The sequence below is a fragment of the Mugil cephalus genome, chromosome 11 (assembly GCF_022458985.1).
Source record: "Mugil cephalus isolate CIBA_MC_2020 chromosome 11, CIBA_Mcephalus_1.1, whole genome shotgun sequence".
NCBI lineage: Eukaryota > Metazoa > Chordata > Actinopteri > Mugiliformes > Mugilidae > Mugil > Mugil cephalus.
The window spans coordinates 21,780,680-21,808,453 of record NC_061780.1 but is presented as its reverse complement, the minus strand read 5'-3'; the positions used below and the strand labels follow the sequence as shown (position 1 = coordinate 21,808,453).

General features: G+C 44.7%; 1 protein-coding gene across 4 annotated transcripts in view; it reads right to left on the bottom strand.

Annotated features, from left to right (window-relative positions):
- The window catches only part of LOC125016674 (low-density lipoprotein receptor class A domain-containing protein 4-like), a 232,025-nt gene that overhangs the window by 15,134 nt on the left and 189,117 nt on the right, over nucleotides 1-27,774 (bottom strand). The gene's annotated exons all lie outside the window — the stretch shown is intronic.

Here is a 27,774-nt window from a genome sequence, read left to right as displayed (position 1 = left end):
GAATAAAACCAAAAACGAAAGCAGTCCAGTTCCCAATGTTCCCAGCAACAGTAATCCTCCCTGGCTTACTCGTCTGCAGTTAAGAGTCGGGCCTGAGCTGAAACGTAAACCCACTCAAACCTGCCTGCGCTCCACCACAGCAGCCACAGGGGACGGGTGGGGTGGGACCGAGAGGAACACGGCCGACCAGCGCAAACCACAGTGAAAGGGTAAAAAGAAACGCGGCGACGGAGCGAAACCTAAGCCAGTAAAAAACCAACGGTCGTTAACCGACAAAGAGCGGAGGAATGAGGCGCTTACTGCGAAACCGACGGCGACGGACGGGCTCTGCAACTCTTCCTTTGTGAGGCAGAAAGGTGACGAGTGAGGTGGTGAAGAGTTGAAATAATAAAGATTCGTGAGTCAGATGAAGCAGTGGGAAGAAAGGGACTTCACTGAAGCGGTTTTAATACAACTCAACCGACGCATTCGGTTGTAAGCGAGGTCGCAAACGATACGCGTTTTCCCGAACAAGATACATGAAACTGAGCCATTATGTGACCTAATATTAGACAGGTAGGACTGAGGAGTCTGGTTTAGACCCGTGGTGACGCCATAAACCACAGCTGAGAGGGAAGAACTAGAATTACTGTGACTTACGCCAATCAGCCACAACTTTACGACCAGAGAAGGAGAAGTAAATAACATTGAACATCTTGTGACAATGCAACGTTCTGCTTCTACTTTTGGACTTTTGGCATTCTTCTGGATTGTATCTTAGATATGTAGCACCCACCTATACCAGAGCAGACACACCCGCTCCATAGCGATGACACTCCCTGATGGCAGCAAGATGCAGCTTAACACAGACACAAAAACAGTTTAGGAGCAAATTGAAGGGCAGCACAAGGTGTTGACCTGGCCTCTAAATCCACTAGATTCTAACTGATAAAGCCCCCGCCCACACCCCTAAACCATAGGACCCAAGGGCCCCCCCCCCCACTAACAACATTCTGTAGCCAGACACCAAAGAACACCCTCAGAAGGCCCATGTCCATTCTCTTATGAGCCACAACTGTTTTAGAGGCACGAGGGTGGTCATAATGTTATGCCTGACCGGCGCATCTTGCGGGATTCTCAGATAGATTTCAAGTCAATCCAGTTGTTCAGCCGTTTGAAGCCATGGCTACAGTGCAAAGAAAGTGCCCAAATCCCGGCTTTGGAGCCTCTGGCCTTCTGTGAGAAGAGGAAATGTGGTGGAAAGAAGTTCTGTTGTGTTCTGCCAGGCTCTTTGTTTCATTCGGGGAGCTTCTTCCACTACCAGCCCGGGCCTGCACGCTCACCACAGCGGCCGCAGGGAGGGGACTGAAGGAGGCTTTCATTCGGAGAACTGCATTCTGGGCAACCAGAGTCAACCAGGCCCCTCCTATAAGCCGGCTGGATAAATATCACACACTCTGCCTTCTGCTATTGTAAAAAAAAAAAAAGCCACACAAACCAGACGGCTGAGTCAAAGATGGCTTACCTCTTCTGAAGTAAGGTGGGGATGTTTTCACAAGGCGCGTTTATGTTTTTATAGCTCAAGCTAAATAATAATAATAATAATAATAATAAAAAAAAAAATTAAAAAAAGGAACAGCACTGCAGTTAAGGGCCTCTCCTCTGAACGGTCGGGGAGGAAGGAAGCCAGAGGCGGGAGTTGAGAAGGGGAAGGAAGCGTGGGCAGATTAAATAAGAGAAGACAGTGAGAAGAGGGGAGGCCTCTCCTGCCTGAACCGCTGTATCCACTCTAGAACATAGTGTACAGTAAAGGCTCCACCACAGGCCAGAGAACAGTCTGAATTACCAGCACCAGTCTGATGTTATTACAACACTAATCCACTTGTCAAAACAATATCAGCCCCAGCGTCTGCAGCACTCTTATTCCTTCAGCAGCCTGAATCACTTGCACTGCATCCAGCCGTCCTCTGCCTTTTTTATGCTGCGGTGACGACAACAGGTCATCAGGTTTATTCAAGTCACATAAAAGTGACATCTGCTCAGACGGTCGGTTATATTTTTCCGTGGGTATTTTGACCAGATGAAACTGATTTACTGAGGAACATATATCCAAATATAAACTTATATCCAAGAAAAAAGACATGGAATTTGGTTCCTAGAAGACTTCATTTAATTGGATAGTGGGGAAAAAAAATGCTTTGGGCCGTAACTATAGCAAACCTAATTTATATTCTACTCAACTGGAATCCCCTTAACTATTAATCGGCGCGCTCCGATCAGCACTTTTGAAGCTGACCACTGATGCACTGTGGGCCAATACGGATCACAGGACACGTCTGAAACCACTTCAAAAAACACTTGTTTTGACTCATTTGTATGAACAGAGGTTCCAGTAATCAGTTTCCAGTCAGTTACTCCGGAAAACTGAACCGAGATAGCTGATAGAAAGTGGTGCGTCGCACACATTTGTACGCATAAGAGCGTAACAGATGTAGCCCTGATTTGCTTTGGAATAAAATAAACATTTTTTTTTTTTATTATTCGAAATTAGAAAAAAAAAAAAAAAAAAAAAATGTGCACAGACTGCCAAGTCAGAAACTAAATTAAAGTCATAAAAATAAATTCCAGTAAGCTGTTTGAAAGGAGGGAAAAGAAAGACTTTTTAAAATGTACTCCTTAATTAAATCCCGAGTAAGCAAACAGAAGGGACTAAAAACAATCTTCTTCTCGTCTACAGCGTTAACCTGCAGAGCGGAAAAGTTTCTCGCTATCTAAACCTGCGCAGGGCGCACAGGGCTAGACGGGCCGCGAGGGCGTGTGTCTGGGATATCTTCTCGTGATGCTTGCGTCATCTGATCGGCTTTTATGATAGGCCGCGTTATATATGATGCATATCAAACTATTTAGGTGGAGAGTTCATTGACCTGCAGCCAATGGAAGAGTAGAAGCAGGTGAATCCTGACAGAAGCTGCCGTACTGTTAATGTTATTGTTTTTACAGGCATTAAAAGCCACAAGTCCAAAGGCATTTACGATGAAGTGTTGCAATGAGAAGCAGCGCATTTTCCCATACGAGAAGCACATTTCTTCTTCTTCACGTATTCTCCCTGACTGAGTTATTAACACAGTTGCAGATTATGTTTCTGTTAAACGGCTTATTGGTTAATCAGCTTGGTATGCTTCCTACTTTTGCTTCTTCTTTTTTATTTATGTGTTTTGAGGATTAAAAATCTTTTATTTGCAGACTTGAAACCGGACTTTCGATTCTCAAACCCAGATAAATCTCAACTAAAAAAAAAAAAACGCCCGGCCCTATCAGACACAAACAGAACAGCAGCTACAGCAGTAGCTTGTCCCAATTCGAAAAGCCAAGCGCTAAAAGACAGGGTAAACAGCACACACACACACACACACACACACATGCACACACAGTGACCCAACAGCGGCCCTTTGACCTTTTTCTGTGTGTGAGTGAGAGAGGGAGGCCAATGAGAGGTCACACAGTTCAGCTGAACCGGCGGCACAGCAGACAACAACAGCAGCAGCAGCAGCAGCAGCAGCAGCCACACAACACTGTCTGAAGATGCACACTAACATGGAGGTTTTGCAAGGATGAATGATGATGCACCTCAAAGGGTTAACTGAGTTTAATCCTCCTGAAGGAATAGTTCTGCTGAAAATGTAATGACAAGAGGTTCTGCAAATTGTTCAGAGTGAACGAGGTAAAGTTTATGGAAAAGATATTACTGTTTAAAATCTTTCTTTTACTTTTCCTGCAGTAAAAAAAACAACAACAAAATGACTGAAAGGGACAGCCAGCACTTAGAAACAAAGAGAAAACGTGGTTTGTATAATGCATAAACGTACACCGATCAGGCATAACATTATGACCAGCTTCGTAATAGTGTGTAGGTCTCCCTTGTGCCTCTAAAACGGTTGTGACTTATCAGAGAACGGACATGGACCTTCTGAGGGCGTCCTGTGGTGTCTGGAAACACAATGTTGTTAGTGGGGTCGTACGGATTGAGGGGAGGGGCCTCTGTGGATCATAACACAGATACTCGTGTATCAGTTTGGGATCTAGTGAATTTAGAGGCCAGGTCAACACCTTTCTGTTTTTGAGTTGTTCCTAAAGCGTATTTGTGTGTGTCTGTGTCAGGCTGCATCCTGCTGGGGATGTCTGCTGCCATCAAGGCGTGTCATTTCTATGGGGTGGGGGTGCCTGGTCTGGCTTAGGTGGATGCTACATGTCTAAGTAACATCCACAGGAACGCAAGGTCCAAAAGTTTCCCAGCAGAACATTGAATTGCCACAAGACAGTCGATAACGTTCCCTTCTCTCGGTGGTCATAATGATATGGCTGATCGGTATACATGCCTGCTGGAGAAGCCTCGGCACGCACTTTCTTTCAGCTCAGTGCATCAAAACTAGAAAGCGTACCCTGTATGACAACACACAACCTGGGCTCATTAAAAATAAAAGGCAACACAGACATGATCAGATTTATGTAGCTGCCTCTGTACAGCACACTGTCTTAGCAAATAGGCCATTTCATCGCAAAGTTCTCTATAACCTGAACCAAATAGCAACTGTATATGTGCTGCAGATTCCTTCCTGCTGGCAACAAGAAACAGTAAACACTGGGGGAAACTAACTCCTATGACTAATGAGGGCATACAGGCTTACCCTGTTCGGTCCTGAAATGAAAATCAGGCTAATGGCTATCTATAGAGAGTGCACACACTCAGCTGGGGCCTCTAACATTGTTATTGCTCAATAAACTTAACATTTGAGCTCGGATGACCTTAGACGCTTCCGTGAGAAAACCGGGTCTGGTGGGTTTAGTTTGCACAAAGGGGCAGTCTTTTGTCCGGGACCATGAGAATGCATTCTGTGAATTAGGTTTGAAAATGGATGTAGTTTGACAGTAGAGCCTGAGCGTGCGAGAACGGCTCGCTAGTCGCTTGCTAATTCATGCTAGGAGAGCTACTACTCCCACCAGCAAAAGGAAATGCCTTTTCTCTCTCTCCCTCTCTCTCTCGGAAAGGAGAGCGGCTGAGCTTCAGCTGTCATGAATCCTATCCTTGCAGCCAAGCAGCGTACAGTCCCAGAGCTGAAAGCAGCAGTTTGTGGAATCTGCAGGAAAACACAGCCTGACTGGGTGCGGCTCGGAGAGGAGACAGGGCCAGCAGAAAACAGATGGAAATGACATTGGAATCCTCGTCTAAAAAGACTGGGATTCTGTAAAACCTATTATGTTACCTAGCACGAGTTAAGCTCATCAAAACCCTGCAGCTGGCTTATTTCCTCTGCAGTCATTTCCTGTTTCCTGCTGCACTCCAGATTTCAGTCAAGTCAAGTCAAAAAAAAAAAAAAAAAATGCATTCACACAGTTAAACCAGGCAATCAAAACTGTACTTGACTTTGAAATGCTGCACTACATTCGACATGACTGGTGGCAGAAGTGTTCGAAGTGCTGAGTCATTGAGATGCTCCCAGGGTGCTCAAGTTGTGTGTTCTCCTGTCTAGCTGACGCGCACGTATGTACATAAACTTTTAACTTCTATCATAACGCGTGCATTAAAGGCGAAGGAGAATATCGAAAGACAAAAAATAAAGGACGCTTTCTTTGCTCCAACTTGCTCGTCCTTCTCCTGCTGCCCAGCTAGAGGCCTGCTGAGTTCACAGCCTGCTGCCCACCACACTGGGCCCACACACACACACACACACACACACACACACACACACACACACACAGTACTCCTTCGACACACACACAGACGCACACAGCCCTGTCTGCTGCCACTGCCGTTGCTATGGTAACCCTTGGGCACGGTGCCGTGATCAACAAGGCCCGGAGCTGCTGGGGCGCCATGGCAGCGACCTGGCTGGCACAGGCGCACACACACACACACACACACACACACAGGAGCGCGAGTGCACAAACACTGTGGCAAAACAGAGGGATAGAAGGAGACAAGGAGGGCGAGGAAACAAGTGCTGCACACACACACATGCACTTTAAAAAGATTGGCTCAGTTAGAGGGAAGGAAATAGAGAGAAAGAGACTAAAGTAATGAAGGGACTGAAAGAGTTGGGAGACGAGAAGGAAACGAGGTGCACACGCATACACACCAACACACAGCCCCCCCCCCCCCCACCACCACCACCACCTCCTCCTCCTCCTCCTCCCACCTCCCCAGGGAGACGTGCACTGTAACGTCTAGACGGCTGGTATCAGCCTGGCAGCAACAGTCGGCCACAGTATTATAAGTGTGTGTGTGAGACACTGCATGTAGTAGATATCAGCCTAGTTACTCCCCCAACACACACACACATGCACGCACACACACACACACACATATATATACACACAGTCAGTCTCTCCATGGAAATAAATGAACTAGTTTAGTGCTGCTTAACCCTGAGGAGAAGAGGGGGGGGGCTGTTTATGTGTGTACATGTGTGTGCTTGCATGTGCATGTGTGTGTGTGTGTGTGTACTAAGCCCATTAGACAGGTATCTTGGAGTCATGAAAGAGATGGAGACGGTGAGGAAGAGGAAAAGAGGAAAGAGGAAGAGACTGATAAAAGAGAAAAGGGATATAATGAGTGCGTCAGAGAAGGAGGGAGATGCAAAGAGAGGGGGGGGGAGGGAGAGGGAGAGGGAGAGAGGGAGAGAGAAAGAGAGGTGCCAGACATGCTATGGGGACTCAGGGCAACAGGAGAACAAACAATTACAGCTCTGTCTCTTTTCTCCGCTCTCCCTCCTCTTTCTCTCTCTTCGTCTGTCCATCCCTTCTTCTTTCGCTCACACAACACAGAGGAATCAGACAGCCTGTCTATGCTGCACCGCAGAGGCTAAATGGGATTACAAAGCAGGGCGCCTCTGACTTGTGCGTCCGTTAGAAACACTCGCACAAACTGTCATTTTGAAAATTGAAAAACAAAATCACAAGATCACATTAGATGATTGAGATCAAAGTCTTTAGTTTTTTTTTTTAATGTTGTGTCATAGGAACATGGGAGCAGTGCGCTTTGGAAGCATGAGGGGCCACATAGGTCGGATCATCTGAAAACACTTTGTTTAGAGGCAGAACTGAGCACACACGCGTTTTAGTTAACACCTCTATGCACAGGAGACTATAAAGCATATATTGTAGGTCAAAGTTGAACAGGGAAGTTGCTCTGTGACATTTTTATTGCTGGAATTCATTTGCTAGTCAAACTAATTGCAACTAACCTGTGGGTGTTTTTTTCTTTTTTCTTGGCTCGTCTGACTGCTCAAGATTTTCTAAGACTTTAACGCTACATGTATCTATCCAAGTGATGCCCAAAACAAAATAATAAGACGGGGCATGTATGTAGATCAGAAGCTCAATTAACATAAGTTTAACTAAAATTCTCCGACGTATAAACTTTCCATAAGAATAAAAAGGACTCTAGTTGTTCCTGTATATGAATGTTTTCCAATACATTTCCAATACATTCAAGATGCAGACGTAAATTAAACCCTGGACATCATTTAACACTTAGTGCTCAGAGAAATATCTCAGAAAGTTATTTGCAAAACCCTTGTTTGTTGTGATATGTGGTATCCTGCACATAATGTATGTCTTTTTAATGCACAAGAGAGATGCAACTTGGAAAACAATATATATTATATTATAATTTATGTAAAGACAGCACATAGATAGTAACTTTTGCCTCCTACCATCAGTTTCATCACATTTCTTAGTGTTGTGTTGCCGCTAATTGTCTAACCCACACTTTCCCCACACAGAGCTTAAGTTTGATTATTGCTGATGTAGCTCATAATAATGAGACCTGGTGCTGAGCCGGCAATAAATCTCCACTTTAGGTTCCTGAAAAGGACCAACGTAGCCGTATCATCTCCATCTGCATGAATAGTACATGAACAAACGCAGCGCTCTGTGATAACATATCATGAATATTACAATATAGTGAATATTATCAATATTCCAGTGTTGTAATATTCATGAACAGCAGTAAAGCAGAGAGGAGGGCAGCGTTAAAGAATTCATCTGCTCGGCGAGATGGCGGACGGACGCGCGGCCCCGGCTCAACATGTCACTTTCACACGCACAAACGCACTCGCCCGCAGTCAGAGCTGGAGCTGCACTCTCTCAGGTGTGTGTGTGTCTGTGTGTGTGTGGACATTATCAGTGCCAGACAGACAGGATAGCGTCTAGACACCCCCACCTCCCGCCTCCCCACCTCCCCTACCCCCTCTGCCATAAAGCCAGTCTGACTCCACTCTCACTGAGTGGTTGAACCAGACTGGAGGGTCAGACTAATGTCAGGGTTAGTGAGTGTGTGTGTGTGTGTGTGTGTGTGTGTGTGTGTGTGTGTGTGTGGGGCATTGACTGGGGTCAGCCAGGATCACTGTGTGAGTGCCTGTGTTGGTGGAGGTGAGTGCGGTGGGGTGGGGTGCGTTTTGTATGATGATAAATGCTTAAGATGCTGCAGCATGTTGCTCGAAGCCTCAACAGGGTTAGACTAGAAAGGCCTGTTACGCTCCACACAGCTCATGGTATGTGGACATACAGTCAATGTGTTTACACTCTGGGGGGCGAAAAAAAAAGCCCCTTTAAAGTAAACCTTTACATTGCCAAATGCGGACTTGGTTCAAGGTAAGATTTAAAATTATGTTTAGGACTTTTGTTGGAATGCAAGTGGATGTAACACCCTCTGATGGGACAGAAGCACAACTGTGCGTGTGTGTGTGAGTATTTCTGAGAAAGTGGAGACAGATTCAACTTAAGTGAACTGTAGACCAGTCTAGCGCATGCCACTTGAGATCAACAGTCTGCCTGTCTAGCTAAGGTTACTTTAAAAGGACAGTGAGGCTGTTCAGTCTCAGAACTTGCTGGTTTATGGTACGTTATTAACAAACGACCGAAAAGACAAGACAGTGAACGTGATCGGTCTGAACAGTAGCCTGGACACAAAACCCTACAAAAATGTCAGCAAGTGGAAGGTGCAACACCGTAACACCCCCCTGGAGGAAACTGGGTTGGAAACTATTTATTTTAGGTCTGCAATAAACCAGAATCAGCGTCAAACCAGCTTTGTCCTCTTCTGTTTTAACAGCAGTTGGCTGGAAGCAAAGCTGCCAAAAAGAAAATGAAGAAGAACGACTTCTTCTCTCTGTACTTGGCCGGCTAACCAGCGTCAAATCTGCCAAAAAATCGAGGATGACCCAAAACCCTGTGACAAAGCATGTCTGGTGTGCGGAAGTAATTTAATGTGGACAATTAAGTCTGTCAGACAGAAATGTGTAAATTATGCAATGTGGATGTTTCGTGAACAGGTGCAGGGCCATAAATGGTGGACACTATGTCCCTGATTGGTACCGGGAGATTGGTATCATACACAGACCAAGGCATTTTTTAAATTTATAGTTTTAGGTCTACCATAAACCACTATCACGTCCATGTAGCATCAAACCATCTTTGTCTTCTCCTGTTTTAATGACAGTTGACCAGAGGCAAACCTGCCAAAAAGAAATTGAAGACAACTTCTGCCAAAAAAATCGAGAAAGATGATGAAAAATCCTGTGACTAAATATGTCTGCTGTGTGGAAATTAAGTCAGTCAGGCAGAAATTTGTGCCGTGTGGATGTTTCGTGAGATGGTAGTAAGAGGTCGTCACTCAATATCATATAAAAAAAATGAAATACACAGAGTATCCTCAGGCAAAGGCTGCGCTGAAGCAACAACAAACACTGAACGCTACATTTAAAAAAAAACATTTCTTAGCATCAAGGCAAGTTAGTTAGATGACCAGCTCATTTCTAGAGCAGAGAACACACGTTTTTACCGTCTATTTGAGTACGATTTACCCTCTTGTCACTACATTATCTCTGACAGCCCTATTTATTGGACCTAATACCGTCAATACGAGTAAGATAAGAAAAGCTTTTATGAATCTGCAGGAGGGGACACGTTGGTTTATTTAAATTCAGATCTAGATGCAGCTCGGGTGACGCTGAATATTAAAAACTCGGAATTGAATCGGGAGGCGAAAGACATCCCTGGTGGAAACACTGGGATGACGGTGAAGTGTACTGCCGGGGGGGGAGGATGCTAACCAGGAAGAATCGCTAACTTCCATCGTCACCAACGAGAGTCGGAGGAGACGGACACATGGCAGTGGGCTGTTGTGACAGGACACACACAAGCATGCAACCAAAGGACAAAGTGGCCAAGAGGCAGACGGGTGTATGCTGGTGATGCTGATATGATGTACTACTTGTGTTCAGACCAGTTTTGCAAACAGATAACAGGCCCAGTATTCTCCAAGAAAACAATGAAAAGAACCAAACCAACAACTAGCGGATTTACTAACTAGGACTGGGTGAGCGTCCAAAGCCTGATAGATCTTATTCCTCTGTGCCACAGAGCTCCACTGTCCAAAAAAACTATTGCAAACAAATCAGTGAGCCACACTGTTGCACTGGCTAACATGTTCCTTCATTACCATGAACACACACTGCAGTTTATTTGCGCTCGGTCCAACACACGCCATCTTCAAGCCACAAATACTCGCTGAAAATAGCTACTGATTAGAGTAACTATTGCTAACAGCTACGGCGCATCTTTGCAATGTGTTTGAGAGAAAATAATGAGTTTGAGTCGAGTGTCAAAAACAGGATCAGAGGGAGTCTAACAGACAGACATATTACTGCCTTGAACGTTTTTACGGGACTCACAAACGAGAACTGGAGAATATCACCAATGTTATTCTTTATTATGGCAGTTTCACATGTTTTCCTTTTCGGGATTTTGAAGAACTTACATTCCAGACGTGACCAAACTGAATAGGACTGAAAGCACAATAATAAAGAAGGCCAGCTCCAACATTAATGGAGATTGCACACAACATCACCCTGCTGACTCCTATTAGCCAGAGGCAACTCAGCCAGCTATCCAGACACATAGATCTTTGTCAACTTAGTAAAACGGAGAGGGGGAAGGGGGTGGGGTGGGGTTATGACAATTATTCTGCAGTATTCATTGGACCGAACGGGTCAACACCGCAGGTTAGCTAAGGCTGAAGGAAAATGAAAAGGTAAAAATCACGCTGAGGAAAAGACGTAGGAGAAGGAAAGGGAAAGACAAGGCCGATAGTTACCAGGGTGTCAGAGAGAAATAGAGAAGGGTAAAGAGAATATAACTCAGCTTGAAGAGAGACTGAGAGATTGGACCCAGAGAGGAGACAGGAACAAAGATAAGAGCAGGAGAGGACAGAAGAGAGCAGGGGGAAGAGATTGAGAACGTTGGTAAAGGCAGACAGATGTTAAAGGCAGACGAACAACAAAGCGCAGCATCTTGTGTCTCATCTCTGAGACTGAACAACAAAACAGCACAGCGATGGAAAAAAAAAAGAAAAAAAGAACAAAACAGAGGAGATGAGAGAAGGGTGGAGGAGGAACAAATGAGTGGGCTTTTGTCGGTCTGTCTCCCTGTCTGTGCTTCCTGGCACGTGTTTGTTTGATAGAACACCCCCAAACCCAACCCCCCCTCCTCCCCAACCCTCACACACCTCACCCCCACAGGAGACGTGGATTCACCGTGCGACTCTGAGTGGGTTCTCAGCATCAGTAGGGGTAGCAGACACCTCCCAGACATGGGCTGTGCGCTGCATATGTACTGCAAACTCTCAGCGGCTGCTGTGATCAGCCAAACAGAGACAGCACAGGAGGCTGTGGGCGGAATGCAGGAGGAGACAGGGGACACGTCCACGGCGGAGCTGGAGGGTTACACAGATACACGGGGCTCAAACTGGATATGCTACGGTCTGTGTGACACTGATTATTTGTATGGGATTCGAGAGAGTCAAAAAGAGACCTAAAGGTTTATGGACGGCTCGTTTTTTCGCAGCCAGAAATGATCATTAACCTCTTGAGACCCGGCGTCCTCATATGGGGACATTAAGTTTTAGGTTTGTGGCAGCTTATTCTGCTTCATTTAGACCTGTTGTCCTCATAACTAATTAGGGATTGGAATTGGGATTTCATTGATTGCAATTCTGTCTTTGCACAGCCATGTTCTGTATTAAAATAAATAGTTTTATATTTATTTTGTGACACATTGGTGACTTTATTGTGACATACAATGAAATAATCCCAATGTCCACATACGAGGACGTATATTTTCTATACTTTTTAAATCCTACTCATGCCAAATACCTTGGAGGAATTAAAAATGCAAACCAAAGAAAGAGTCAGCTTAAACAACCAACACTTCTTGTTTTGGGCTTTTACATCAGAATCTGGACGGAGCTGCAGAGATTTGCTTCCATACAGGAGCATCAAGGAGGTCCAACACTGATTCCCAGCCAACAGACAATCACCAAGATGTTGGATCTGTTCTGAGCTCTGTGTTTAGTTCAGCTACTTTGCCAACCTTATAATTTATGTTTTGTAATGGGCCTAGTTTCCGGTTACAGAACGACAACATTGTCTGACAACTGTTGCTGCAAAGCTAGACGCACATTACAACTGCAGCTAACTACAAATAATAAAAAAAAAAATCCAAAAAAGCAAAGCGTCCTCTTCAAGTGGTTGGACATTGTTTGTTTTTTTGCCTTTTAGTGTTTTACCCGGCAATGAAGTACTCAACACAGAAATTAATGAGCAAACCTTTTGTAGTAGGAACCGTGTGGCAGAACTAAAATACAGAGTATTCTGTAATTGCAGCTCCTTAAATATGTCACCTTCAGCTCAAGTATAATTTTAATCTTAAAGACTCTGTGATTGACTGAAAAGAAGAATCTACCCGCTGTCTGATAATGGGCATAATAGGTAAAATAGCTGTTGATAAAAAAAAAAAAAAATCACAAAAACAGCTAAAAGACATAATCATGAGTAACGGCGTTCTTCTTCTCTGGTGCATAATCCTGCTCTTTGAGGTTTGTAATGACTCGGTTTAACCTGCTGTGTTTAATTTCATTTCTGCCTGCAAATCATAACTGGTTTCCATTTTAGAAAAAGATGGCTCCTCAACATCAGCATATGCTTCTGTGGCGTTTTACTCCGCTATGACTCACTGTCATACTGCCTGTCTCTCCACCGAGATGGACCGTCTCTCTGACTCTATTTTAGTCTCTCTCTCTCATTATGTCTGTCTCTCCTCTCCTTTTTTTTTGTCACACTCCTCTCACTCTCCTCCAGCCTGTATTTACCCAAGTGTTTCTGTTTTTTTTTTAATCCATCTATCATTTTCCTCCTCCTCCTCCTCTGTCTCTTTCAGCCTCCTCTCCGTGTCCCACCTCTTCTCTTTCTATTCACTATATATACACTTTTGTCATCACTTCTCTCTTATCCCACCTCCTCTGTGTCTCCTACCTTCCCTCCCACTTTTTCCTCCTCTCCCACTCCCTCCGACTCTCAGATGAAGGGGTGTAAGCATGCCTTCCACATGCGGTCTCATTGTGCCAAGCCAACAGAGCAAAACAACCACGCTTAAGTTGCTCAATAGGCTTCACCAGATGACTAGTGCCTCCTCCCCTCCTTCGCTGTTTTTTTTTTTTTCTTGCCCCTTCGGGTTGAGATGCTTAACAACCATGAAGCAATGCCTGGCAGGCAGGATTAGGCAGGAGTGAGAGACAGAGGCAGGAAAGAGGAAGGAAGAGAGAAAGACCAAAATGAAAGATAAAGACAGTGAAAGTGAGACAGGGATAAAGGAAAGCCAGAGAGAGAGAGAGAGAGAGCGAGGGTGTGCATGTGTACGAGGAGAAAAGAAAAAAAAAAAGCAAGATAAAGGAAAGTACGAGTAAGGAAAAAAAAAAAAGTCCTATCAAAAAAGTTTTTTCCTCGCTGGAACACTTGGCCGTGACCGCAGGCTGAACTTCAGAGCGGTGCTGAGCAACAGCTGCCGACAACAGAGGAAACTACAAAAAAAAAAAAAAGAAAAAGAGGCTGCAGAAGAAGAAGACGAAGAAGAAGAAGGAGCAGGACTTGTGATGCGCAGTGTGGTTGTGGGTAGCGGCGGCGGTGGTGGTGGTGGGAGGGGAGGGGAGGGGAGGGGTGGGGCGGGGGCACGCTTTTAGTAATGGCGGTGGTGTTGTTTAGACGTTTTAGTCTGGTTGAAGGAGGACTGGAGGTATAAATAGACTCAGGGTGGCGCGGATGAGGAGGGGTTCAAACAGAGGGGAGATGGTTAAGTGTGGAGAGCAGCTTGTGTCTCACTAAAAAGTAGGAAAACTCGAGTCCTCTGGGCAAAGGACCAACCTAGACACTGCAGCATTACAGTACATCTCAACATTCTCAACATTTAAAGGCGCAGTACATAATATTTACATGTACATGTATATAGGTCTGGCACCAGTTGAAAGAAAGGCACCAGCTGCCACAAGAACCTGTGAACCTCAGTTCATCTATTGCACCACATCAATCATTTAAGATAATACTTTATTGATCCCCACTGGGGAAATTCAAAATCCAAATTCACTTTTTGTCATGCGCTATGTCATGTTTCTCTTCACTTTACTTTGTATATACAGGATATATTTTTTATATTTTAGATATATACTTAACTTATATTTTACAATTTCTGAGGACAGTCCCCGTTCAGTCCCTGAAAATGTCCCAGTTTTAGCTTTTTATGAATGAGGGGAAAAAAATGTTGTGCTGCTATTGACATTACAGACACAGCAGTTTAAATATGTTTTAAAAGAATACATATGTCAAAATAAACAAAATAGTAATTGTCCCTGTTCCTTATTTTCATCTTGATAATATTTCATTATCATTATTATTTTAATCTCTGAGCTGTAAATGTCCCTGGATGGAAAATGTTAATGGAAACGCCTACATGCGGAATAAACTCTCAAATATTGCTAAAATATTTTTATGTTGTCTTGAGGTGGTTTTTCCAGAGGTATCGAGACAAACGTTTATTGCAAATATGCAATGGAAACAATTTTGTTCAAATTTCCCGTCACCAGCATCAGTGGAGATGATGCAGGGGGGTCATGTGACCGGCTCATTTGAAGTTCATGAAAGAATTATCAAGATTTATCACGAGACTAGACTATATGAGAGTTACAGCTCATTCACAAAACACCTTTCAATGGAAAAACATACCGAGCGCAATTGTACTTTCATAATTACACTATGGAAACACAGCTAAGGGCTGCTTTGCGATTTCAGAAAGCAACTCTCAGCTCATTGTTGGACTTCCTCTTCCTCAAGCTGTGATGTTTAGCCTTCAGATGAAACTGTGGATGCTTGTGTTAAAGGCTGAAAATAATTAATACTGAATAAACAACAATATAAGATGACTAAGAGACTTTTGGACTTCATCGTGCGGATGTTACTTAGACATTTAGCACCCACCTAGACCAAACCAGGCACCCCAGTAGAAATGACACCGCCCCATTAGGCCCATGTCCATTCTCTGATGAGTCACGACTGTTCTGGAGGCACAAGGGAGACCTATTCCTGAGAAAAGGCACGAATGCATGCGTGCTGTACTTTTTTTTAGTGTGGTTATGGTTTCTAAACCACGTTTTGTTACTTCTGGAACAGGAACCAGCTCCAGTTTCACTTCATCTTCTATCTGCGCTGACAGTTTGAGTTTTACTTGACCCGGCCTCAACGGATCCATCTAAAGCTTCAGCAGATTGTAGTCAACAGCTTTTACTGGAACTGATTTCCACCAAAGAAATAGTCCCCGTTAAACTGGTCACAGTCAGCTCTGTAGATTATCCACAGTGATGGGGTCACTAATCCTAGAAACTGATGTTGCACTCCATTCCCCTGCTTTATGGTAGCATCACAACTGATAGAGATGGATGCCTCCAAAAAAGGCTGGGAATATTTTAGGTCTGGTTCTCAAAGCCGGTGTTGCTTTGAATTTACTCCAAAATAGATGGATACTAAGATCAGATGACATGTTAAGTGTCTGCAAAGAGTAATGCAAAAAGCATTCAAGTAGCAGCTTTCCATTTTAGGAGACAATTCCTGTTGGATGGATGAATTGATCCATCTGAGGTCATGTATGTGGAATTAAATGAAGTGTTCCTCTTACATGTTTCACAAAACCGTCTTGGAAATCCACCTTCTGGAGTTGATACAGGGAGCAGCAGAACAACACAGACTTGACATCCCCTTCTTTCTTTCGCCCCATCGCTCCTTTCTTCTTCCCTCTTGTCATATCTTTCCTGCCGTCTCTTTCTTCCCACCCACGCCACCCTCTCCCTTATTTCTCTCCTGTTTCTCCGTCTCTGTTGAAGTGCCACTTGGGGAGTTCAGCTCAAGGCGAATATTTCGGAGTGAAAAGAAGCTCCTGACTTGGTGAGGTAAAACTCTTTCGGGCGACACAAAGACAGAATGTAACCAAAGATATCAACAACTTCGGAACGCCCACGTGCGGACCGACATGTACTACTTTTTTAGCCACCTTTCGCCACCGGTCATGGTGGTGGTAGCTTTCTGTGGTTTACCAGGGGGAGCTGGAAATCAGATGCTGCTTCGCCCAATTCTTTATATGGCTACAGTTTGGTTTTTAGGGATGTAGGACTTTTAGTTTCATTTCCAAATTCACAAATACACATCAAGCCTTCCTAATACAATGTAGGTCCCCCTTGTGTCTCCAAAACAGTTGTGACTCATCAAGTAATGGCAACACAATGTTGCTGGTGGGGTCTTTGGGTCCTATGGGTTGAGGGGATCATCCCACAGTTTGGGATCTAGTAAAGTTGGAGGCCGGACCAACATGTTTTTTCATGTTTTTTGAGTTGTTCCTAAACCATATGTCTGCCTGTGTCACACTGCTGCCATCAGGGAGTGTCAATGCTATGGGGTGGGGGTTCCTGGTCTGGCCTAGGTGGGTGGCGCATGTCTAAGTAGCACCCACATGAATGCCAGGTCCAAAAGTTTCCCAGCAGAACACTGAATTGTAACAAGTTGGTCAATGTTATTGCCTGTATTATGAACAGAACACGAAGAAATAACAATTTCAAGATAATGTCAAAAGTATCATGAGCTGGTCCAGCCCATCCTGTTCTCCTAAACACCACTTCATCCGGTAAATAATTCTTAACTCCTTTTAAATCCACCAAACAGGTATTTGCAACAACGGCTGAAACTGTTGGCAAACGACCTTTTCAAAGCAGGACGTGCAGGACAGTCAGCCAACTATGGTGTTCAGTCTTGCATGGAGCCTCACTCTGTTAGTGCATCTTGTCTCACACTGCTTTGATGTACCCCCGACCTGCTCTGACTTTAAGGACTGAAGGCTTGGTCCCCAGACTAAGCTAAAATCCTGCAGCGCACCCAGCAGTACATAATGCAAGTGGGTTGTTTGGTTATTTCAATTTTGTGTCTGACTGTGGTACACACAAACACAAGATGCTCTGGTGTCCATGTGCCTCAACAACTGAGGGGAATAAGACATGAAATTAGCACAGTTTAGGATGTGGAGCTCCCACTACGCTGTCAACTTTGTATACTCTTGTCCTGCCGTTAGTTTGTAGATTATGCATAATTGTTCCTTACTCTACTTCCACGCTCGCTCAAGAACGTGTCTTAAAACACAATTACGTGTTAATCGTCGCATAGCACATCATAATGAAAGTGACTTTGGCACCTCGGGACAATTTAACAAACGCAAACAGCGACCCCATATAGAGAAAAGCACTATGCCCTTATTTTGTAAAACCAGTTTACATATTTATTGCTCCTTTAAAAGCACAATCAGACCATATTGGCTGATTCAGTGCCATCCAATGCTGAATAGAGCTGCAGTGTGACTCTCTCTGTGTGCTCCTGCAGACAAAAAACAGCTGAGAGGGCATGTCTGTCTCTGTTTAGGGGCTAACACACACACACACACACACACACACACACAGAGCCACAGCCACAGGAGTAGACAGTGACTGCAGCAACAGTCACATATTAACTGAGGGAAAGCAACCTGGCTCTCAAAATGGGACTCCTGAACAGTCCCACCCACTCACTCGCACACAAACAGATGCAATTCATCATTAGAAGCATCCTCACGAGGTAAACGTGCACCCCGGGGTGCACGAACTGGTCGAGGACTGTGCATTTATGAGTCATTCGAAGCAGAATCTTTTTGGACAATTTAAGACATTGGAGGTTGCAACTTTTCAAGGGGTTTCATTTATAGACTAAAACACGCGACACGTGATGGCATGGACAATTCTTGGTGGCGCCCTGTTATGAATCGTCACCCGGTGCAGACCTCGGTGTAGGTGATCCGCTGGGTTAATCTGGCCGACAGATGGGGCAGGCAGTGGGTAAGCAGGGGTAAGCAGGGGCCGTGTATTGCGATAGTGCTGGGACGGCACTGGGCTGGGCCAAGCCGGATGCTGTGACTATGACCTATATTAATAATTCACACACAGGATCTCCATGCCGCACAGAGCAGGAGCCCTAATCATCATTAGCAACGCTAGCCAGGAGACATGCTAGCTTCCAGCAAAATGTCAAGCGTGAAGATGAGAGAACGGAGACAGAAACTCTGCCATCTACGTCTTCCGCTCTACAATTACAACTGTAAATGCCTCCGTCTAAAATAACATGTAATGGGAAAAGGCTACGTGACGCCAGGATGTAAAATGTGAACACAAAAAGCCACTTAAAATATTAGTCCTATTCTTTCAGTTAGCCTATATAACGGAGCCTATGTAATGGAAATATAACACGCTGACCTGTTATTTCCATGACGACCAGTTTCAGCAGGAGCTTCACCAACTATTTTTTTTTCCAAACCACTTTTAGTTGCTTTCATACTCTCAGGTATACCACTTATTGTATTACCCTAATATCTCCTCTGCTCCCCCACTTTTACCAACCTGTCAAATAGTCAATTATACAAAATTTTACTTTTTTTAACGATAGATCACTCCAGACAGTACTGTGACAATTCTGCTGGAAAACTTTTGAACCTGACATGCATGTGGATGTGCCTTAGACATGTACCACCCACATAGACTAGACCAGGCACCCCCACCCCATAGCAATGACACTCTTTGAGCCCTCAGCAGCCGTCGCCAGCACCTGACACAGGCACACACACACATACAAACACTTTAGGAACAACAAACCATGAAAACCTGACCACTAAATTCACTATATCCCAGAGTGATCATGTATCTGTGGGATGCACTGGAACAAGCCTGATCCACAGAGACCCCTCCCTTCAACCTATAGGACCCAAAGACCCCCACTAACAATATCCTGTTTCCAGACACCACAGGACACCCTCAGAAGACCCATGTCTATTCTCTGATGGGTCACAACTGTTCCTGGAGGCACAAGACACAATATATTCCTACACAATATTAAGTAAGAAGGTGGTCATAATGTTATGCCTGATCGGTGTATATGTCAAATTAAAAAAAAAAAAAAAAACTCCAGCTGCATCGTTGCCTAAATGAAGACAACAATATATCCATATGTCACAGACGTTGATGCAAATGGATGTGGATGACGCCGAGATAACTTGGTTAGCAAGACAATGCCAATGCAAAACACTTTGCATAACAAGCATCATATACATCTGGGAGCTCCATGGGGTCTGCGTGAAGAGAGGGGAGGAAGCGACGAGGAAAGAAAGAGAGGGATGGAGAGGAGAGCCGCTGTGTTATGGTTGGGGGCTGGGAGTCAGAGAGGCAGGCCAAACCAGACCAGACAGTCTCTATCTCCCTTTGACCCCCTGTCTGAGTTTGTGTGTGTGCGTGCGAGTGTGTGTGTGCGCGAGTGTGCGAGCAAGTGTCCCCCTCTCCCCAGCCAGACAATAGAGCAGCCCTGTGCCTGATTGGGGTCAGCTGGTGGCTGCCGAGGGGAGAGGAGGAGGAGGAGGAGGAGGAGGAGGAGGAGAAGAAGAGGGGGAGAGACTGGAGGGTGGGTGGGTCGTAGGTATCAGACACCGCTGTCTGACTTGTGTGTCTGGATTGTGAGGGAGAGACACCAAAAAAAAAAATCAGACAGCCCCCTGAATCGCTAATGAAGAGCGAGCTCCACTGAGAGGGGGGCAACGAGGAGAAGGCACTGGGCAACCAGAGGCTTCTTTTTCTGACACCCACACACATCCTGTACCACTTGACTCCCGGCTGGGAGGTTAAACTGGGTTAAAATGTAGAAAAATAAATAATAAAATAACCCACAGACATCACTGGCTCACTATAAAATGTTAAGCTCCTGATGGATGGATATATGATACACCTACACCTAACATATACATAGAAGGTTGCTTTTAATCCTGCTGGATCTTCAGAGATGATTTTCTATTGTTTTTCTTTTAAAACAACAAACAACTACCTCCTCTCCTACACATCTTTATCTTTATCCTTCTCTGTTTCTCTGCTTCTAGTGTAATCCCTGTAATTTCCTGTGATGAGGTCAGATCCAGAGCAGGGCCTTGTTAGGGCGCAACCAGCGGCCCAGCTGGCACAGGCTGTGGATTTAACCCCACCCCACCCCGAGCTCCCACACTTTGACAGGAGGGGCAGACGAGGGGGTACAGTACTGACAGTGGAGCTGAGGTGGTCCAGAGCAGGAAGGGGGCATTAACATAGCTCAAATATGAAAATTAAGACAGATAGCACTTTTTTATATATATATATATATATATATATCAGCTGGAAACAAAAGTTCAAAACTAAAGACCTGATCAAACTTCTTGGAAGTTTTTCTGCCCCTAAAAACACCAGAATCTGTCTGGAAAAACTTGCTAACACGTGTGCCAACTGTAAAAAAAAAAAAAAAAAACACATTTAGACGATAAAAACATATCAGGCCATTTAAAAAGCAGATAATTAAAAAAATAATTATAACAACAACAACAACAACCAGCGCAGGGATAATAGTCCACATGGGTGCATATGGAAGGATCGTGCAGTAACGGCCTCTCTGTTGCTACTAACTACCGTAATAATCATACAATATTTAAAAAGGGAGACAGCTAAACGAGCCGAAGTGAGGTGTATTTTTGTACGGAGGAGTCCTGCTGGTGCTAGGCAACATATCCATCGCATGTCAATCACCACACATAACAGCAGTTGAATTCAAGCAATTAAAACACAGCAAAAGAGCCACTTATCGTCACAGGAGGAACTCATTCACTCATTCACACACAGTGGCGCACTAAATGTCTTCCTCCTGCAGGAACCTCTGTCTGTCAGGGCGCTCACATGCACAGCTTCGTCGGGCTACGCTCAAAATACGACGTACGGAACGAGGTCCCTGTCCCACTTTACGTGCAACGGGAAAAAAACGAATAACCAACTCCTCCGCACTAGGGGGTGATATGTGGTTTTTCAGCAGGTTAATATGGTGCAATGTTGCATTTGATAAAATCTGCGGCATGAACAGGTTAAACGTAAGGAAAGACTTTATGAGATCCAGAGAGTTTTATTCTTTTAAAACATGGTACCTAAATAACATGACGCTAAGCCTAATTAAATATCATATATCTGAGATATATATGTTTCTTATATTACGTGTACTGCTACTACAACTGGAAGCTCAAACGTCCGACGGTCTATCGAAGTCTGCTCTTCTATTAGAGACTATTTGAATGTCAGGGAGTCATGCAAAAGGTTTCCTTTGTAACTGGCATGAAAATGGTTGACCAAGTGTATCTGCCTTGCAGTGAGATTTTTTTAAGTGCTGCCAAAAAGTCCCCATCCTGAAATGAATGTACAGTCCTCTAAACCACCCCCACACAAAGTGCCACCCCTTAGGAAATTTTTACCACGTAAGCCTCTTCAAATCCAAGGAAAACCCTGCAAACCACTTGAAGAGACATGTCATTATTCCACTGTCTGGGTGTTCCTGCTCACATAATAAACAAACGGATTACCTAAAATCTGACAAGCGGCGGGCGGCACAGCATTTCAGCTAGATTTTTTTTTTTGTTTTTTCGTGTTTTTTTGTTTCGTACTATGCGAAAACGGCATTTGTAATTTCAAAGCAGTAATGGCTGCTTTGTTTCACGCGAGTGGGAAGGCAAGACGTGCAGTGGGGGGTTCACAAAGGGTAATAAACATGCCAACCGTTTCATTTGTGCGAAACCCTGGGAAGAACGCATCGGCATGCCAGTGTGCGTCTGGACGGCCGCGGCGTCTTGTTAGACGGTAATACGTCCCGTCCACGTCCGCAGGCTTTGGAGTCGAGAGACGCGCCGCAGACAGTGGGGCAGATTCATTCACCACAGCTCTTTAGCATCTCAGACAGTCGGACTGTGTGTAAATAGATGCTGACCGAGACAGCAGACTACTGGCCACCCCCCACCACTGTCACATACACACTTGACGGATGGCCTGCCTTCAAACACACTATGACTACAAATCTGCCCTAGTCCCAAGGGCATTTTGGGAACTAGGGGAGGAGGTCTGGGTGTGTATGTGTGTGTGTGTGTGTGTGTGTGGGTTGGGGGTGCAGAATCTAGACACAAAGGGAGCCCCAGCAGCCAAGGAAGTTGTGAATGCTGCTCAGGCCGGTCACAGCAAAGCAAAGGTGTTGCAAGGACAAGTAGAAGGACACCGACCCTTCCACTCACTTTGAACTCAGGAAGTTGCTGCTTCAACTTGACCTGCTCGGCTAAAGAGACCTGAGCCGCTGAGCTACAGCCCGCGTCGTCCACTGTGTTTGTGGCTGCAAGGGTTGTCAGGTTGATTCCGACCACGCTGGGTTACGCAGCCGCAAGATACGAGCGTTGGGGGGGAAAAACAGTCGACGGTGGCTGATTTTTTAAAAAATAAAATAATAATAATAAAGTCAAAAGGAAGAAAACCGAACCCAAAAAAGTCAATGTGCAGCAAATTCTCTCCCTGAGGTGTTAGCACCCCAGAAAAAAACAGTTAATCATCCTGGACAGTAGCGAGAGACCAACAAACTTTAGAAGTCACACCTCAATGACAAAGCTTCTATCTATACTTCAGTTCAACGGTGCAAAGGTACACTATGAAATATTTTATATATACAATCAGCTGTGGTGCAGCTTTACTTTACCCAAATCAAGACAAGGATTAGATCATTTAAGGTCACTGCAAAGTTCTTCTACATGGCAAGTCTTCTTATAAAAAAAAAATATTTATTTTTTCATGTCATTTAACTAAATGAAGTTTTAACTGAAGCCCTAATGAGATGCCACCGGGTCACTCATTACAAACTCAGCTACACAGCAATGCTGTCTTCTCCTGGATTTAAACCTTTCACTCATTATCGTCACACAGCTTAAATTAACAGCTGGAACAAGCTCTTACAGAATAAAATATTAACCTGCTGATTATTATCTTGATTCACTGGCTGAAGAAAACCGAAAAAGAAGCGAAAGACAGACATTTGCAAATTCATAATGTGCACATATAAGTCAAGAATTGAGAAGCGTAAGCCAGAAAATTATTGGCAATGTCCTTAAAAATATCTTAATTTGCAGTTTATCACGTTAGAATAGTCGCCAGAGGGTACACATGTGCTACTGCTACTAAATTCAATGATCAGTTCAAACAGTAGCAATGTTTTTTTTAGCAATTTTTTTTTTTTCTTGCAGTGTGCTCTCAGCTACCATTTACGCAGAAGTTCGCCGGGCCAGCAGAGTGTGTCTACAGGTCAAGTCTGTGGTGTAAAAACAGGGTCTGGGGACCCCTCGACACACCTCCTTAAATAAAACAAGGAGCTCTTTCTGAACGCCTGCGAGTTGAGCACCGCTGTTCGCTCCTATAAACCCACAGCTCAGGAGAGGTGCAAGACTAAATAAGCCTCCGCTGAGAGAGACACTAACCACGTGCAGAAATTCCCTGTGAAATTAATTACAAGAGCAGTGATGGCAAAAAAGAAATTTGGGAAGGAGAGAAAAAAAAAAAAAGGAGATTCTTTTATTTTTTTTTCTAATGGTCTTGTTTTGTTGTCTGTGCCACTCCCCTCCCCAAGCTCCCAGAAATTCTATTCAAAGTCTTTTATGAGGCTCATTATTTGAATTCATTAATAATAAAACTAAATAAAAACCAAAGTAATTCCAAATCAACAAGACGTCCACAAACAGACCAAACAAAAAAAAAAGAAAAAAAAAAAGAGGCAAAAAAACCCAAACCCCAAACAAACAACAAAGAGCTTAGTGAGAGATTGGATTGGCTGTCTGGCTGGAGACTGGAGGGTAAATATTGGCTGAGCCTGAGAGTGCTGTCTGTGTTTCTGTGTGTGTGTGTGCATATATCTGGGTGTAAATGTGTGTGAGTGCGCCTATGTGTACATCTTCTTGTATGCGTTTCAGAGAGAGTCAACAAGTAGCCGTGTGCGTGTTTGGCTTGAGGTAGTTGACAGATGACCCTGCTGCCACCTACACACTAACACCACTCATACACAGGATTACAGATCAGGCCCGTTTACATCCGTCTGGCTGGCTGGCTGGCTGGCTGGCTGGCTGGCTGGCTGGCTGGCCCCTGCTGCAGGCTAACTGTTACATACACAGAGATGTAGACAGTCACTCAAGTCTCTGACACACAGACCTGAAACTTTCCCCAAGAGAGAAACGTATGCATATAGTTATGCATGCATCTAGAAAACCAGGACGATGATAAAAATATTCTAGGAATATTAAGCGGAAGGATTTTCCAGGGGTTTTATCTGGAGGGAGGCACATTTAATGACATTTCGGTCATAGCCGAGGCTCGGCATAAATGGAAGGTTTTCCAGAGTAACCAACCAGGCGGACATGCTATGGTGAGTTGGTTCAGACTAAATGACCCCCCACCCCTCCACCGAAAATGGGTGTCAGGTTCTCAGTGGCACACGGGAGAGTGAAAGACGGGATTGACAACTCGCTCAGTCCTCACAAAACATCGTTTATGTTTTTCATCCTGAACAGCGACGTTCATTCACACGCCACTTTCACCCAGAACTCTTTCTCCGTCCTTCTTGCCTCTAAACGCGGCAAGTTATGTACGGACATGGATCTGCATCCGCTCTGTCACGCCTCTCCATCAGCTCTATCATCGCCCATCGTGACACATCTTACCAGACTCTACACTTAAAGTCATCAGCTGATGAATTTCCATCACAGTTTCTCCAGTTTACACCGAAAAGCGTTTTGCGGAGTCTCATCTTGCGGTATTACACAATTTTCTTAAATTCTCATCACGCGAGACCTCACTATGGGGAAATGCCAAAAAAAAAGTCTTTCCATTGCACTTTTGCGACACACTTTTATACTGATAAGAAAAAAAAATCAGCTGCGCCGCTAATAAAATGATGTGCCTTGATTGAGAAGAATTTTATTTGCAGTAGACAGAGGTGAAATGACCCCACGCAGTCGGCATACAATATTTCCCCACCACCATAAGAAAGACTGATAGCAGTGGGAGTCAATATTAGATTAAATGACTTAAGAGTGGAAAGTGTTTGCAGAACCCACGCCTGTAGTGTCACCCTACAGGGACTGTATCCTCATGAAGAATGTGACCAGCTATCCAGTTAATAGCCTCTATCTCCATGGTCAACCAGGGAGAAGTGATTCTCAGCCTCCTCTGTCAGACTGCTAATGTGGGTTAAAGCTTAAGAATGCACACGCAAAACTGGTGCCGTTTGACCTCGGGACTTTATAATACCACACCTACAGTATGAGATAACTGCCGCTGCACAATGAATCCAAACGCAGCGGCGGCGGCGGCGGCGGCTGGAGACTAACACTTGTTAAAAGGTCCCTGCCTTTCAAATCCTACATGTGCATTCCAGTGTGTAGGCTGAGGTTCGGCTCCTGGCCGTGACACACTGTCTCCGCTGTGATCCCTCTACGTTCGTGGTCCCTTTCAATTTTCCTCCTCCTCTGAATAAAAGAGGAAACACACCAGTGAGGCGGCCTGTTCCGCTTTCAAAAAAAAAAAAAAAAAAGAAAGAGAGGAGAAAAAAGAAACGAGGCAGACTGTAGCTCTTTTCTTCAGCCAGAGAAATCATCAAAGCATGAGCTGCATTATTCAGCCTTGCCGAGTCTGCATGACAACACAGCCGACAAACAAGAGCTCTTTTCAAACCAGACGGCCACTACAGTAGGACACGGCTATTTCAAACCACTTGTGAATGGACCCCCCCCCCCCCCCCCCCCCCCCCCCCCCCCTCTCCTTCCCCTAACTAGTGAGACGTTCAGATGAGAGACGAGAAATGCTCTGAAAATACCAGGCCAGCATTTATTCAAAGAACCAAACACAGACGCATGCGTACCCTAAATACACTGCGCAGTTTGTTTTGTAGTTTGATACTCTCCAAGTGTCAGTCGGCGTAATCATTCGAGGGGTTTTTTTCCTTTTCTTTTTGCAGCACCGCTCAGGTTAGAAGTCTGAGACACTCCTCCTGGATTATCTAATTAGTCTCTGCGCTGTATCAGTCTATCTGTGCATGCACCAGTTCATTCCTGAGTGTGTCTGCTTTTTTCCTGGCTAGCAATGCCATGATGCCACAGAAAAAAACGAATGGTGGAACACCAGTCCGTCTGCCAGACAAGCGCACGCACACACACACACACACACACACACACACACACACACATATACGCACACACACTTCTTGGTTACAATGTGGCGTCAGCACAACCACACTCTGCTGCCAAATCTAAATCTAATATCCTGTGTTCACCTCATGTTGCCCATGCCTGGCCCCGGCCCCAATGGAAATTACACATCACTGTAACTCTGTCTGTCCGTACGTCTGTAGCTTGTCTGTCTGTCAGTATATCTGCCTGTCTGGCTTTGGATGTGTCTGTCTGCATCTCTGTTTATATCTCTGTCGGTACTTGTCTGGATGCCTGGTTATGAATCTACCCGCCTGTCTGAGTGTCTGCTATGTGCCCGTCTCCTTTGTATTTGTCTTCCTCTGTCTGTCTGTCTGTCTGTCTGTGGATATGTCACACTGCATGCATGCACTCACTGTCTGGCCGTCCGCTGCATTTCAACCTGTCTGCCCACCCGCATGTGTTTGTCTGTCTGCCTCTCTGAGCGCTCTCTGCCTCGGCCATAAAGAGGAACATCTGCAGTGGATCTAGCAGGCAGCAGCATTAGGGCAGAGCTGATAATGATAGTTTCTCTCTGGGCTGCTCAGAAGGCAGACAGACATAACATACCATTCCAGCGTTTCCTGTCTGTGCTGACAGGCAAACTATTTAACCCTCTGTGGTAAGCTCTCTCCGAGCATATGCACAGCCAGCCAGGCCCAGGGGCCAAAATAGAGTATAGAGTTATGAATATAGCGCCAACTTCAAGTAAGAAGAAACATACATGTTTGAGTCCCGAAAAGTCAAGAGAGCAGTGTTAAGTTATTATTATTAATTGTTTTAATCTTTAAAGCATGTGAAAAGCTGATGTATAAGCATGTACTACTCTAATGCTATAGGAACATATATCACTGTTAAACAGATGGGCACCACATTATGTCCATGTAACGTGAATGGGTAGCATAAGAGCTCAAACACAATCTAAAGCATGGTGTAGTCACTAGAAAGTCAATACTGTGTGCTACGCAAACACTATAAAGCAAATAAAGACATTAAACAGGTTATAAATACCACTAGAAGTGCACTAAGGTCACCACAAAGTTCCTGTTAAGACAGAGACAAGACAGGGGCACTGCAGGTTTTACTGTAAGTGAGCCGGCCACAGCGAGTTAACAGAGGTTTAACGTGTTGGAGGAGGAATAGTAAATCTGATTTGTTGTCCCACACTGTGGAGTACACATTAAACGGGATTAGGCACCAAAGTCGCCGCAGGTTTTTAAGGTCAGGAGACCTCAAGAGGAGCAGCTAATGTTACTC